This window comes from Strix aluco, chromosome 2 (assembly GCF_031877795.1).
Source record: "Strix aluco isolate bStrAlu1 chromosome 2, bStrAlu1.hap1, whole genome shotgun sequence".
Lineage (NCBI taxonomy): Eukaryota > Metazoa > Chordata > Aves > Strigiformes > Strigidae > Strix > Strix aluco.
In genome coordinates this window covers 40,228,997-40,245,746 of record NC_133932.1, presented here as the reverse complement: position 1 = coordinate 40,245,746, position 16,750 = coordinate 40,228,997, and positions in this window count along the sequence as shown.

The window sequence follows — 16,750 nt, the reverse complement described above, 5'->3', positions numbered from 1 at the left end:
TGGGCTGCGCAAACCCATCCAAGGGATCTGCCTTTCAGAGCTGAGGTAGCAACGGGGCAGGTAGGTCCTTGCCACCTGTGACCTTCCCCCTTTCCATTGCAGGTGCCTCCAGTCGCCCCAGAAAGCGAACACCCAAAGACCTCATCTGGGGAGAGGAGGTAAAATGAGCTAGCTTTGATGAAGAGCAGAATTGTTTCATGTTTATCGTGGCTTTACCTGTCTAACCGTACTATTGAATGGAAAGGTTGCCGGGCTCTTCACACCACCTGAAGAGAAGAGCAGGCTGTGCGGAGGGGAGTGATGGGCCACCCGGCAGCAAGAGGAGGAAGGTGGATACGGAGCTGTCGGGGATGGGCAACTGAGGGCATCCGAGCAGGCAACATGAAGGGGGAGCCCAGGTGTGTAGCAGACCCTGTTGTCCATCTTTCAAAGGCTCTGAACACTGCTCTGAGTATAGGAGATCTTTCCGAGGTGCACAGAGATGGCCCCAGACAGGAAGCACGCACCTGCCCTTGGGAGAACGTGTAGGTCAGGAGAAACAGACCGCTCCAGCGGTGGCAGGTTTCATTTTGCACTTGCTGAAGCTCTGTTTGTGCGAGGCTGAGCAGGCACCCTGGCAAGCGCACGAGACTCACAGTTTTGAGCTCCCTGACCCGCTACCTACAGAACGAGGCCAAGTCCCTCTTTTCTGGCCATGCCAGCTGGCAACCCTAGCGCTGGCTGCTGCTGCCTCAGTCCCAAAGACGCAGTAAGGAGTTGTTCCAAAGAGCTGTACACACTGAGATACTGGCATTTCTGAAAAAGCTCATGTTTCACCTCAGAAAACTGGCGGAAGAGAAAGAAAACCGCCACAATAACAAATCAAAAAAAGAGTGCTGTTTGCCTGCCAGCCTGCCATTTTAGCACGGGACAGTGAGGGCTGCTGCTGCTGCTCGTGTTTTGGGAAGGACCCCATCGCAGCTCCCTGGGGGCTCCCTGCCGAGCCCTGCTGCCTGGCAAGGGGGCACTGCACATCTCTGTCAACTTGCCACGCCCTGAGGGCATCGCAGGTGTTGAGAAGGGGCCAAAGCAACACCAGAGTCGCTGCCACTAAGGCTTCTCTCTCCGGTGCCAGGAACGACCCCTTTTTCATAGGGCTTCCCAAAGAACGGGGAACAAAATCACGCCTGTTCCTGCCCTCATGGTTTCACCAGCGCTTGCTGACTCTGCCCTTGTAGGTGCCCATCTACTTTTGCTGCTTGGACTCCCCGATGAGCTCTGACGCCTGGGCTTCGACGAGCACGAGGCGACCCCAGCACCACCTCGGCGGAGGCGAGGAGAGAGGCGCCGTGCCCTTCTGCTCCGGACAGCAGATTGCACTTGCGCGCCACTAAGCCGAAGCAGCCCCGTGCCGCCTTCAGAGCCATCCCGGCCCTCGCAGGAGGCCTTGCTGGCTCACTGCCCAGCTGCCTCAGCCAGTGCCCACCAGCCAGCACATCTCCCCAGCTGGGGAGCTGGCATGGGAACTTCAGATTACAGGGAGCATCTTACGCGTGGCAGCGCCTGTCGTCTGGGAGGGACAGGAGGGACATGCTGGCCAGACTGCTCCAGACTCGAAAACCCTCCAGGCTTTATTTACAACTACTCCTTCTCGGCAGAGAGATGCCGAACCAACGTGGATGTTGTCAGACTCCACGGATTTGAAAGAAATGACACAAAGACATTGATGAACGCAAGCAAAGAATGGTCCCTTGTCACACAACTTCCTTGACACTTCCGAGTGTGTGTCAAGAAGGTGGATCATGCCAGCAGAGCTGCACTGCTTTACGTGTGCAGGAACGAAGCACTGCACCTTTCAAAAATGCAACTAAACTCCAGAAAAGTATTGGCCTGCTCTTGGCATACAGCTGCATACCTCATAAACCTGTCAAGGTCAGGAAGGAAAGAGAAAATAATTTCTAAAACAAAAACGCAGACGGGCAGCGGACAGGAGCATTGAATTACTCCACTGCATTTTTATTCACAGCTGGCAGAGAGATGCTGAACCAACTTGCTGAGTCCGAGCGGGGAACACCCGCTGCAGCTCTTTGGTCGCTGCAAGTACTTGTATGCAGCACACAGCAGAATACCCTTTCTTATCACTCGGGCTCACACAGGACTAGCTTGCAGTTTCCAACAGCTTAAGAACTCCAGATCAGCTACATAAGATATGGCTTTCTTGCACCTCCTCCTGCAGATCAGCTCTCTCTGGACCGATGCAAACACACCCTTTTCCGTCCGTCCGTCATGAATGGAGTTTTGAAACCAGCTTTTCCCAAAGCTCCAAATACTGAAACGGCCTCTCTTCTTTCGACACTTCAGCCCTGTGTGATGTCTGATGGGGTCAAGCTCCTTTCAGAAGGGAAAACACAAGTGCCAGCCACCACCGGGGAAAGAAATGGCATGGCTGATCTGCAGGTCTTGCAATGGTTGCACGGGAGTCAGCAGAGCACGGACATTCAGGTGCGACTCTCCCAGCTGGCACCTGAAGTGTTTCAGAGGCAACGCCACCTTTTCTTCACGGCCAAAGCCTCACTTGATACCTGCAGCAAGTGCTGCCCTAAGTAATTTGACTTGTTTAGGCAACTGCATGACAGAATCCCTTGGGAGACGGTCCTGAAGGGTATAGAGGTCCAGGAAGGCTGGACACTCTTTAAGAAGGAAGTCTTAATGGCTGTCCCCAGGTGCTGTAAGAGAAGCCGGCGACACAGAACGCCACCCTGGCTAAACAGGGAGCTGTGGCTGCAACTCAGGGAGAAAAGGAGAGTTTACAGCCTTTGGAAGAAGCGGCTAGCCACTCACAATGTTTCAAAGACACTCTGAGGCTATGCAGGGCGGAAATCAGGAGCTCTAAAGCCCAGATAGAAATGAATCGGGCTTCAGCAGTCAATGACAACAAGAAATGTTTCTGTAAGCACGTCAACAGCAAAAGACAGACCAGGGAGAGCCTCCATCCCCTGCTAGACACAGGAGGAAACATGGCAACGAGTGATGAGGAAAAGGCTGACGTGCTTAATGCCTGCTTCGCCTCAGTCTTTAATTACAAGACCAGTTGTACTGAGGGAATCCAGCCTCCTCAGCCGGAAGACAGAGACTGGGAGAACGACCCTCCCACAATCCAGGAGGAGACAGTCACTGACCTGCTGCATCACATAGACACACACAAGTCTATGGCACTGGACGGGATACACCCGAGGGTGCTGAAGGTGTTGGCTGGGGTGCTCGCCAAGCCGCTTTCCAGCATTTACCAGCAGTCCTGGCTGACCGGGGAGGTCCCGACAGATTGGAAATTGGCCAATGTGACGCCCATCTATAAGAAGGGTCAGAAGGATGATCCGGGAAATTACAGGCCTGTCAGCTTGACGTCGGTGCCCGCGAAGCTGATGGAGCAGCTCATCCTGAGAACCATCTTACAACACGTGCGGGACAACCAGATGATCAAGGCCCAGTCAGCGTGGGTTTATGAAAGGCAGGTCCTGCTTGACAAACCTGATCTCCTTCTACAACAGGGCGACCTGCTTATTGGATGAGGGAAAAGCTGTGGATGTTGTCTACCTTGACTTAGTAAGGCCTTTGACACCGTTTCCCACAGCATTCTCCTGGCGAAAGGGGCTGCTCGTGGCTTGGATGGGCACACGCTTTGCTGGGTAAAAAACTGGCTGGATGGCCGGGCCCAAAGAGTTGTGGTGAACGGAGTTAAATCCGGTTGGCGGCCGGTCACGAGTGGTGTCCCCCAGGGCTCGGTTTTGGGGCCACTCCTGTTTAACATCTTTATTGATGATCTAGAGGAGGGGATCAAGTGCACCCTCAGTAAGTTTGCAGACGACACCAAGTTGGGTGGGAGTGTTGATCTGCTCAAGGATAGGGAGGCTCTGCAGAGAGACCTGGACAGGCTGGAGCGATGGCCTAAGGCCAACTGTAGGAGTTTCAATAAGGCCAAATGCCGGGTTCAGCACTTCGGCCACAACAACCCCCAGCAGCGCTACAGGCTTGGGGAGGAGTGGCTGGAGAGCTGTCAGTCAGAGAGGGACCTGGGGGTGTTGATTGACAGCCGGCTGAATGAGCCAGCAGTGTGCCCAGGTGGCCAAGAAGGCCAATGGCATCCTGGCTTGTATCAGAAATAGTGTGGCCAGCAGGGACAGGGAAGTGATCTTACCCTGTACTCGGCACTGGTGAGGCCGCACCTCGATTACTGGGTTCAGTTTTGCGCCCCTCACTACAAAAAGGACATTGAATGACTCGGGCGTGTCCAAAGAAGGGCAGTGAAGCTGGTGAAGGGTCTGGAGCACAGGTCTTATGAGGACTCAGCAGAGCACGGACATTCAGGTGCGACTCTCCCAGCTGGCACCTGAAGTGTTTCAGAGGCAACGCCACCTTTTCTTCATGGCCAAAGCCTCACTTGACACCCGCAGCAAGTGCTGCCCTAAGTAATTAAACTCCCAACTGCTCGGAGCTCTGCACTATGGCAAAACTGAGGGGACTGAGAAAAAAAAACCCTACATCATTTTGGGGAAAAAGAAAACCCCTATGTACTCGAAAGGGAGAAACGTCAGATGTCGAGACCTCAGTGTGGTCTTCCTCACCGTTTCCCTGCCATTCATTTACCTGCCTCTGTGGCTAACTGAGAACTGCCGACCAGCATTCGGTCCGGAGTTAATAACCGGAGTCGATGGTGCTGTTGTACACGCAGCTCTCTCTTTGCTAGTGCTTGATACAGACTCAGAGCCTCTGCTAACACATTGCAATACAACGTTGTGCCCCATTCTCTCTTCCGTTGCACGGATGTCCCAAGGTATACTGCAACCAAAACACTTCATAAATAGAGGATTCTTTAAATGCCGTTAGGAAATGACTGCCGGCATCCCAGCCGTCTGCAAACAAAGCCGCCTCAAATCTGAGCACTGACAGAGTGATTTGTTTGTAATCGGACTGAACGGCCGATGTGTGCCTATTGCCCTTGCCTTTGCTGGAATACGTTGTACGGGCTGTCGGCAGTCCTTAGCATTTCTTCACGTGCCCTTCTTTCTAAAATGTCTTACGCTTTCTTTACAGAAATAAAGCATCAAATGTGTATCTGGCTAGTCTCAGTATTTGGATGAGTCCCTTCCCTTCCATCTTCCTCTCCCCTTCTCTGTGTTTCACCTCTCTCTCTCTCTGACATTTTACCGACACTGACAGTGCCCGTAACTTGGGTTAATCACAGGTTGTCCCATGACATAAGGACACACAGCTCTTTCACCTTTCTCCTTTGAAGATCCATTTTTTGTGCATTATTTACCTTTCTTTTCAGAGTTGCTCATTGCTTTTGAAGAGGAAAAGATCCTTTCTGTGTATAATGTTAACCTATTTACATTCAATAAACAGCATGAAATCATATTACACTAATGATCAGTTTCCCAGATTAATGACAATTAAAAACAAAACCATGCTTTGTGCCTGATAACACAAAGTGTAAGCCTCTGTTACTGTGTTAAAAGGCCACGACTGTAGCAGTTGCAGACGTTTGTAGCTACAGCAGTTACAGAGCTGCTGGCTACCATCCTCTGAGGTCCAGAGGACACCAGGCTTCATCTGAAGGCTTTCTAACAATGTAACACTCTTTGAGATGCCACTCCATTAAAACAGGACTTGTTCAGCAATAGGTTTCTTAATGAAAACCCAAGGCTGGAAACTTGTTCCTCGCTGGCAAAGTGAAAAGCAACACGAGGCGAGGCTGTCCAAAGCCTGGCTGCTGCACTTGAAGAAAACACCCCTTGAGTTTCAATGGGCAGACAGGACACGTTTTTGCAAGCCTGCTCCACAACATAGCACAACACAACACAACAGGTCTGTGTCCAAAGAGCATTAACACCGTCACGAGGACAACCACTCACAAGTCAGGCAATGCCCAAGTGAAGGCTACCGGCTGCCCTCATGGCTGGCTCTGTCATTCGTGGCCACAGACTCTCTGTCCCGGCACTCACAGAGGACGAGACTGGCTTCTCACTCAGACAGCACATAGCCAACATGTCAGGTCACGTCATAGCTCGTCGTGTCCCCGCATGGCTGCTTATCTACCCAACAGACAGTATCTTAGTATCTATTCTCTGTGTATGGAGAAAGACTCGTAGGAGATGTGATGGCAGGAGGCTGTCTTCGCCACAGAGAACACAAAACAGCTGAGTTTAAATTGCATTTTTTGTGCCACAAGATGTTCCTTTCCTTCCTGAGGACACCAGAATTTCATCAGAGCACTAATCTTGGTGAAAAGATATTTCTACTGACCTCGCATGACATGGATCTGTCACATCACATCATCAGCGTAATGTTGCCTGAAAAGAGGAAGGGAGGCAACCGTAAGAAGTATCAGCTGCTCATTCCACATTTGTTGGTAAGTCAGACCCCTTGCAGTCAGAGTCCACCTTCCTCTCCCACATCTCCAGCACCCTGCAAGGTACATCCTGGCAAATATAACTTGTCATTACCAGACACTATAATTGGGGGCTGTTATCTTCCCACCTTTAGAGAACCAGCCATTAGGAACAGAACAGGGGGCTGAAAGGAGAATTCCTGAACAGTGAGAAGGGCACACACCAAACATTTCCAGGTGGGGACAGCAAAACAGTTACTTCAGTTTTCTTGACAGTATTGGCTTCAGCCATAAACACAGCTCATTATCTACCAAGGTTTGTGCAGATGCCTTGGATAACTGAACAAGTCACACAGTCACCTATTTGCTATTGTATGCTATTACAAGCATGTCTGAGATGCTGCTCATTCGTGATTACCCACCTCTTATCTCCAGATTTTTGTTGCATTTCCTGAAAAGATGAAGGCTGCATCTAGATTTATAAATACACAAACAGAACTCTAATGACTGAGCTGTAGTAAATGTCTCAAGACATTGTCAATTCCAGAAAAGAGATTGTTGTCTCATAGTAATTCAGAAGTAAAATCAACATTTCTTACTGAAAAACATCGGTGTTTCCATGCAAGTCATTTTCTCCCTACCAATAATCTCAAGGAACTAGACTAGGAACTGAAAAGGGGGGAAAAAATGTTACTCTTTTAACAGACTTTATGCAAGAAAATCCTGTTGTAGAACTTTTTTAATATAAAGTGCTTCTCAAAAAGCTCAGGGATGGCGACATCTGAGAGATCACTGAAGAACCGTCACCTTGTTTCAAAGCCATTTCAAGACTGGGGCGAGCATTGGATCCCATTTGTCTGTTTCCAAGAAATTTAATGATGGGAATTGGGATCATAACACAGTAGCCGAAACATAAACGTTCAAGCCGTAATTTGATATTTGAGTCTTTGATATTAATGATAAACCTAGGGGTGCCCAGTCCCCTGAGTCTGAGAACCACAAGTGCGGAAACAGTGACTTTCCATTCGCGGACACTGAAATTGTAAGGGTCCAGCTGCATCAGCGGAATGTTCACAAGTCCACAGGGCCTGATGGGCTTCATCCCAGAGTACTGAAGGAGGCAGCAGATATTATGGCAGAACCCCTCTCGGTCATCTACCAAACGTCTGGGGAGTCTGGGGAGGTCCGTGCTGACTGGAAGCTGGCCAGTGCCATTCCAACCTACAAGAAGGGCACGAGGGAAGAGCTGGGGAACTACAGAGCTGTTAGTCTAACTGCAGATCCTGGAAAAACTATGGAGAAGATCATACTGGGTGCTACTGATAGGCATTTATGGAATAATACAATCATCAGGCACAGCCAACAGGGATTCACAAAGGGAAAGGGCTGTTCAACTAATCTGATACCCTTCTACCATATCCTTCCACCTGCCTAGCGGATGAAGGGAAGGCAGGAGATGTAGTTCTGGATTTTAGTAAGGCTTTTGATCAGCATCCTTCTGGGTAAGATGTCCAACTGTGAGATGAGCCAGTACATGGTGTGCTGGCTCAAGAACTTGCTGAAGGGCAGGGCTCAAAGGGTTGTACTGAATGGCTGGTATAGTAATACAAAGTAAATGAAGTTTTCCCATTTTTAACACCTTTTACAGACGATGTTTACATGTTCTTCTGCAGCCACTGAGGAAGGTGAAGCTTATCAGAATGCATGAATCGTAGTGGATGCAGGGAAGGTGGTGGACATAGGTTTTCTGCATTTTAGTAAGGCTCACATGTGAGCAAGAACACAGAACTTTCCCAGAGGCTAATCTGAAACCGCATTACGTCCTAGAAGAAGCAGTAATTATACAAGGATTTTCCACCTGCTGTTTATGACAAGATGTGCAGTAGTTTGCTATTAAAAACAGAAAAAAGATAGAGCACATCTAATATAAGAAACCTGTAGGATTTTTTTCCTCTAGGAAACCTTCACTGGGTTACAAATCTGAAACTAAACACTTGCACCAGCACTCAGGAAATATGTCATTCAACCAAAACCAGAAACAACTGTCATCAGCAAAGGGTGTCCATGAGGGAATGATATTTCCTAGAAATATACTAAGATGCACGTGGATTAGTTTAATCTAATGAAGATGTAAACAAACCGAAGGACAGAGCTTTGAACGAAGGAAGTAGGATGCACAGAAAGTGTTTAAGGGAAACTTCTCTGCTAGTGAAAATCCTTAAGATTGTGCCTTTATAAAAAACTCAGGCTTGCAAGAAGCAGGGGTGTGACTTTTTCCTGATGCTAGAGGATCTTTCATTTTGCCAGTGGGATTCACAGCCATCTGCTGACCAGCAGAGGCGTTTTGAAATTCAGGTACACTGGGCTTCGTGTTCCAAAATGCTCCATGCTGCCTGTCAACTTCTTGTCCCCTCCCCACCATGCTGCTTCTCCCACTGAGCCTGTCTGTCTCAGGCCTACCCTGTCCATACCATCTTCAGATGCAACATTCTCCCTCAATTCCATTTCTCTCATGGTGACTTCCCTTTTTCAGCCACGGAAGTGACTCCCCGCTGGTTGCTTTCTAGTCGCCTGAACATACAAGAGCTTTCAGGAGTGCTTGAGAAAAGAGCTCCAAGCGCTCTCTTGTAGCACTAAGTGCCACGGACTCATCTGCAGCTACCTGCTGATGTGTTGCAGCACATTACAGGGGCCTTGGACCACCAACCACGAAGACCACTGCCCTCTTGATTAATGCCACAGTTTTGCCTGGGCAGCAGGCTAGGGTGCTGCGAGGCAGGGGATCGGAGCGTGGGAAAGGGAAGGCATTTATTTAACACACCTATTCCCAAGATGACATAAGGATGCCACCCAACCACACACCAATACCTGGGAAGCAGAAAGCATTCCCCTAAAAGACACAGCCCTAATGGGGCTTCTGAGTCTTGCAATTGCAACTCCTAAACAGCTAGCAGCAGTACTAGCAGAACATTGTGCTTAGCAACACATTAAGAAAGGAATTACTCCTTTTAAAGCTCATAGTACCATACTTTCAAAGACAAACAGCACACAAATCAAAGCACCACAATGCATAGTGCAAGTAAGCATTTGCTTTTAGTTTGTTCCTTTGATGAGATTGCATTGGATCATTTGCTTTTACCAGTTACGGTTTTCTTGCATGTTTTTAAAATGCGTAGCATCAGAAAATTCTGGATGGTTAGAAGAGATATGTAATGAGTAAAATATCGTTTCTTCATTCTCATTTCAAACACATGCTGTAAGTTATGCTTACAGAAAATAACATTATAAAAGTCCAAGTAATATTAATCAAATTAAAGCTTCCTCCTATTTATTCATTTATCAGATGTCATAACAGTAATGCTTTGGCTCATTTGAGTGGGTAAGCCACTGCAGTGGGTGCTATGCAAACTTACTAGCACTGGGAAATTATCCTCCCTTGATGCAGGTCTTAAACATTGAGTACAGACAAGAAACATTTAGGGCATTTAACAGTGGCAGCTGGTCAAGATTAACCCTAAAATCGACTGTGTACATTGTCACATCACACAGCTCATCCGACAAATCAGTCTCTGAGGAAGCCAGCGTGGACCTGCCATACAGCCGCTCCAGTTCGGGACTGAGCAAACGCCCTGCTCAGCTGCTGAACAGACCAACGGCAGCTCCGCACAGGTGCGGGAGCAGCAATTCCAGCTCCGCGCTTTGTTCCAGGGGCTGGGCTAAGCTGCTTGCACCGCTCGGTGCCCTACTCCTGTTCTCACTCATGATCGCAGTATGATTTTGCAGTACCGTGACGATTCCAAAAAGACAGAATCTGCTTTGGCAGACCATTTGTAGCTACGGAAATAGCAATGTCTCTAACAATTCACTCAGAAATTTTTTAACAATTGTTGAGTGGGCATTCAGCTCTTCAAAGAAGTTCTAGCAAGTCACTGCAGGTAACATTAAAACAACTCTCAGGAAAAACAAAGTCATTAAAACCTCTGCTGGGGCCAAGCATCCGTCATCTGGCCAACACAAACGCTGCCGTACTGATTAGCCCAAGAGTCCATCCAATCCACCGCTCCGTTCCCTGGGGTTCCCAGCAGCGAGTGCGTAGGAAGAGAGCAAGAACAAGAGCAGCACACGCCGATCCTTCCTCCAGTACCTGGCCACACACAGCTTAGGAACTAAGTCAGGAAAATTAAATACCACAGTTCTACTGATTTTGTATTCAACAGTTTAGGTAGATGTGAAGGATTAAAAGGTTTACAACAGTTTAAAGGAAAAACTGAGAGAGGAGGCCTGCAGTTTCAGCTGCATTGGTATTCACAGGTTTTACTGCCTCTGCTCAAGCAGCGGAGGATCTGCACAGCCCGCACAGACTGCCACCTCTCCAGTTATGCCAAATCCACTTCAAGCATTTGCTTTTTAATCAACAAATGATTGGAGTTGCTCTGTTTATTCTCTGTCTTGTTAAGAGCTCCTGTGCTGTATCTGAACAATGAAAGCCTACAGCTCTTTCAAATTTAGGGTTGTATTTCTGAACCACTTGTTTCAGCACTCCCCACATTTCCTATTACAAGTCACAGAAATTACTATACTGCCAATCACAGAATCATCTAGGTTGGAAAGGACCTTGAAGATCATCTAGTCCAACTGTTAACCCAGCACTGACAGTTCCCAACTACACCATATCCCTAAGCGCTATGTCAACCCGCCTCTTAAACACCTCCAGGGATGGGGACTCCACCACCTCCCTGGGCAGCCCATTCCAACGCCTAGCGACCCGTTCTGTAAAGAAACGCTTCCTAATATCCAGTCTAAACCTTCCCTGGAGCAACTTGAGGCCATTACCTCTTGTCTTATCGCTCATTACTTGGTTAAAGAGGCTCATCCCCAGCTCTCTGCAACCTCCTTGCAGGTAGTTGTAGAGGGCGATGAGGTCTCCCCTCAGCCTCCTCTTCTCCAGACTAAACAACCCCAGTTCCCTCAGCCACTCCTCATACGACTTGTGCTCCAGACCCTTCACCAGCTTCGTTGCCCTTCTCTGGACATGCTCCAGTCATTCAATGTCCTTTTTGTAGTGAGGGGCCCAAAACTGAACACAGTATTCTAGGTGCGGCCTCACCAGTGCTGAGTCCAGGGTTAAGATCCCTTCCCTGTTTTCCAATTAAAACAATTAATTTCTAGCTCTAACTACAACTAGGGCAAAATACAAAACAAAACAAGCTAAAACAGCATACTGCATCTGCAAGGCTTTTTTTTTATTTGTAAAAAAAAAAAAAAGAAACCTTCAGTTTAAATAGATCTAAAAATACACCTTCAGTACACTGTGTACTGAGAAGTCAGGAAAAACAATAACAATTTTGCTGGTAACTTACTAGTTCTAGATTCCACAGCCTTGCATCGCTTTGAGAGAACACACAGACAAAGTGGAATCAATACTTTTTCAATACGTCTCTGTAAGTAACATTTAGACCTCAAAGTGAGGTATTAGACGATGCCTCAAGAGTCTGCTGTAATTCATATATGCCTTTGTTTCTCTTAACTTTCCTAATCAGGATCACCTAAAATACGTATTTTACTATAAAAGATAGTACATTCATATTTTACCTTTTAAGAGAAATCCGTGTGGATGCGAAGACAAACTCTCTTTTCATTTTCTATTTGTAAAGCAGAATATATGGCATTACCCAGAAGCCAAATAAGTTAAAACTGAAGTATTATGTTTCCCATATACCAATTTCCTACTTGAATTATTAGAGGAAAAATAATGCACTTTTAGTACACACTACTTGTTGTATACAAAAAGATAATTCTGCTTTTCAACAATTGATATGGTGGCTAAGAAAAGCCGTTATTACATTTGACCTGTTTAGTACATTTCAAATAAGGGAGCTCCTAATGTTTACACTAACCGACAGAACACTAAACTACAATTCTACATTCAACGTACTACTAACACTAAAAGACAGAAATTTCACAAGGCTTAAATTTGGGCTGATTCTAGGGGAATGGCAAGGAAAAATAAAAACAAATGCCCGAAATTCTTGGGAATTTCTTCAACGCTTTTGTTCTCTGATACACTGTCATGTAAATCGTCAGCTCACCACTGCTCGTGAGAATCTCTATCACCATTCCTTCCAATTAGCCTTTCGTATAACATTTCCCAATTCTTTTGATAGTAGTTTTTTACTATAATGTGTGAAAGCACCTTTCTATCTGCTGTTTCTTAAGCCTTCATTTTTGCTGCCTTGTAAGTTCATATGACGGGCTACATTCCCTTCACTGAGCTTGCGTTTTGAGGAAGCGTCATCTCTCTTTGTTTACACTGAGTCTCCCAGCATCAATCATTGCTTTACTTTCCCCTCACCCTTAAATTCACTGTAGGTCCCAAAGGTAAACCACCTGAAGGAACGGAATGTCCACTTCCTGTGGTCCATCCACCCACGGGTGAAGAGTTGGTTTCGCGTTGTGGAGTTTGCAGAAATGCTTATGCTTTTTAGACTAGCTTTTTTTTTTTGTTGTTAACCAGAGCAAAACAGGTGCCCTCATCCCTCGAGTGTCCTGGAAATAACAGTCCAGCTGGGATGAGGATGAGACCATTTCATAACCCAGGTAAAAGGAACAACTGACAGTGCAAGAAGGATGCCAAATCCCATCTACATAATTCTTGCTGTGAGGTACTGGCATTTCTGTCAACCGAGACATCAAAACTTGTGAGGTGTTTGCATGTGGCCACTACAGTCTAGGAAACATTGGACACTTACAAATAATTGCTATTAAAGGCTCTGTGTGTCTGTGGACTATCAATGATGCTGGATTTCAGGAGAAAGAAAAAAAAATACTGATTATTGTATACTGACTTTTTGTAATCTTGTACAATTGTAACGCAGCACGAGTGGGGATGGGAAAGAGGAATATTCTGGTTTATTTCCTAGACTGTTATAAAAAGAAATTTGTGTTAGGAAGGCACAAATGTAACAAGTATCACGCTGTATCTAAAGGTATCAGTGTTTGTCCTGTCTAAGAATTCTTAAATTACAACTGCAGCTTCATTTAAACTTCTGGGTTATGCTTGAACTAAACTCCAGAAAAGTATTGGCCTGCTCTTGGCATACAGCTGCATACCTCATAAACCTGTCAAGGTCAGGAAGGAAAGAGAAAATAATTTCTAAAAGAAAACGCACACGGGCAGCGGACAGGAGCATCTTTCCTGGTCATAACCCGCTAGGAAGCCCAATCCCCAGGTGAGTTTCCTTGTGCAGATCCAATCCTTCCAAACGACCTGACGTGTACAGGAAGCATCCATCCCACGGCTCAAGGCACAGCTGTGTGTTCCTGTGACGTGACAACAGACACAAGCCTGCACACTAGAAGAAGAGAAAGCTGAGGCTTGGAGATGACCTGGGCCAAGGACACCTTGCCCACACGTGTGCAAAATCTGATTTGTTTCACTGGGCCAGACTAGCATCTCCCTGGGATTGCAGGCAGATCAAGAAGAAGCTGTCTCTGGCGAATCACCGAGGAACTGGATGGGAGATGATCTCACCCGTGGGATGTTCTCCTCATTGTTTGTGAAGGGAGTAAGCCAGGATACTGAGAAATACTGTGTTTAAAATAAAAAATAAATTTAAAAAAAGCTGAATTGTTTACACACAGCCCAAATGTTTGGAAACAGGGAAGTCCTACCCAGGAAGGCAAAAGGAAAGGCACAGTTAGATTTCCAGGTCTCTAGGTGTGGACTAAAATTGGTTTAATAAATGAATCCACTGATCCTAGATGTATTGAGTGCAGGCCTTATTGCTGTTACAAACCACCTGACAAGAAGATTACTCACAACCTATTGTGGAGACAAAGGGAACGGAACTATCTGAATGCTTTTAGACACTGCAACGTACCCTCCAGCCTGAAGAAGAAGATGAGAAATCAGGATTAAGTGACCACTTCATTGCTAGCCACAGATTACTCAGGTTACTCATTTTCCATGCTGCTGCAGAACTGGGTAAGCAGGACTCAGACTGTCAAGTTCACCAGAACGCTGGGAAAAACATAATACTCATATGTGTTTACATATATATCATCACATGAAACTATTCTCAAAATCCATCCATCAATTTACATGCTCTGACATCTTGCTTGTATTGAGCGCTCTGAAATTCTCATCAGCTTTTCAAATATTCTCTCCTCCTGCAGTAGCAGGCAAAGCTTACTACAATTCATTTAAAGGCATTTAAAGATAAGGCGGGTTTAATATTATTTGGCGCGCTCTAACTCTTCAATCAGATCGCGTCTCCTCACTAATTTATTATAGAAGCTTCTAAAAGAGAAGTTCTACCTATGCAAGTAATTGCCATGTAAATTATTATAAAATCCCAAAATTCTTGGGAATTTCTTCAACGCTTTTGTTCTGTGATACACTGACATGTAAAATCGTCAGCTCACCACTGCTCGTGAGAATCTCTATCACCATGTGAAAACACAAACAGTGATAATCCTCTGAGAGGAACAGCAGACCGCTACTAAGAAGAAACTGTTTCCACCACATGTAAACCACAGCAAATCTCTTAGCTTCTCTCTACTTCAGCTCCCAGCATACACAGGGACAGCCCCTCCTCTTGCCTCAAGAGGTTATCTCAAGGAAAAAATATATCAAGGATCATGAGGCTCACTGACATTATGGATATACCAGACACATCACCAATATGCACACATTATGTCAAATTGCTAAAGTTATCCATTTATTTTCTGTGGCAAACGGGGTCCCTTCTTTCTTGGTTTGCACATAACATTAGGTGGGTCAGGAAGCCTTTCCATTAGAAACTAACCAATACTTTTTTCCCATTTTTATCATGGAAATGACCCTTTATAAGTCCTTTTCCTAACAACTTTGCCAAGTTACCTATCACAGGGAAAGTTTTCCACGGTACTCACACTGATGTTTTGGGACATATTTTAGTTAAAGTTTCTGAAAAGAGCAAGGAAAAAAAAACACCACATTCCTCTTACTTTGTCACAGGTGTAACAATTCCCATGTTCACAAATTCATATGCAAGTTGTAGGACAGGGACTTCAAACTTAAAGAGGATAGGGAGCATTTTCTATCAGGGAATATCTTTTTGCAGACGCTGTTAAAATTTATCTGGTTAAAACCACATTTTAAGCTTGTGGAGGAAGGCATAGCTCACACAAGTTTCATAAAGACTTGCTAGAGCTACCAAATACATGAAGACAGAAATTTCACAAGGCTTAAATTTGGGCTGATTCCAGGGGAATGGGAAGGAAAAATAAAAACAAGCCACAAAATAAAATAAATACAAAATGAAAAACAACTTATGTGCAAAACATACTGGGCAACCTGATCTATAAGAATCAATGGTCATGCCACTTATAATACATCCAAATCAACTCATTCCATCTGTTCTCACCCTTACCAGAAGGGAGGGTCTTTCAAGACTTCCATAAGCATCTGTGTCATCCCTTAAGCAACGAAATTCAGGTTTCTGGAACAGCTGAAACGATTTGCTTCACAAAAAGAAGGAACATTACGGACCCAAACGAATAATTCATTTGATGACTTTCTTGTCTAAGTCAATACTGGAAATGGTTTAAAAGTTCATTAAATTGGTAGATTGAGAGAGCAAGGCACTGAAAGCTAAGACTAATACCCTGGGGTATCAATATAGAAACAATTCCATTCAGGACGTTTCACAAAATTTAGAAAACTTGCTTTGATATTTAGACTTCTGTCGGGTCTATTAATCGCAATCATCCAAAAACAAAGTTAACTGAGGAAGCATTGGGGCCCTTGTTCCATTTAGTTATGGAGAACTGTGGGGAGAAAAATGAAGGTGGTATTCAGTGTGTGCCCCATTCCTTCTGTTCCTTCATACTCAGAAACACCAGCCTCGCCGGATCTTTTTTCTGAGCTAATGCAAGTACTCTTACGCTTTGCTCTCAGAGAACATGAAAAACTGCACTAGCACGGGTCACGAAACCTCACTTCAAAATATCACGGGTAATGGTTGCAAGCCTTAAATACTATTCTGCTGTTTTCACCTTGGCTGACTGCTCTCCTTCGGTAAGTAGGTAACCTGTCTTTTTTTCCTTTCCTTTTGCTCACAGCTTCTCCCCACCTCCAGGAGGTCTCCAGACACACATACACTTACATACTTGCAGTCTTTTAGCGTGGCAGGTGTAGCAGTACTTTGGCAAAGTAGTCACTCTGTCCTTAGTGCTCTACTAGAATAAAAGGGTGAAGAACTACTGTACTGGGGGTTTGAAAAGGGACTCTAAGGCTGAAATAATCAGAGCTGTGAAAAATTATCTGGCTTTGCTAGAGCTTGAGGCAATTATTTTGTGTTTCAGCCATCATGGCTGCAACAATCGTGCTGTTCAAACTCA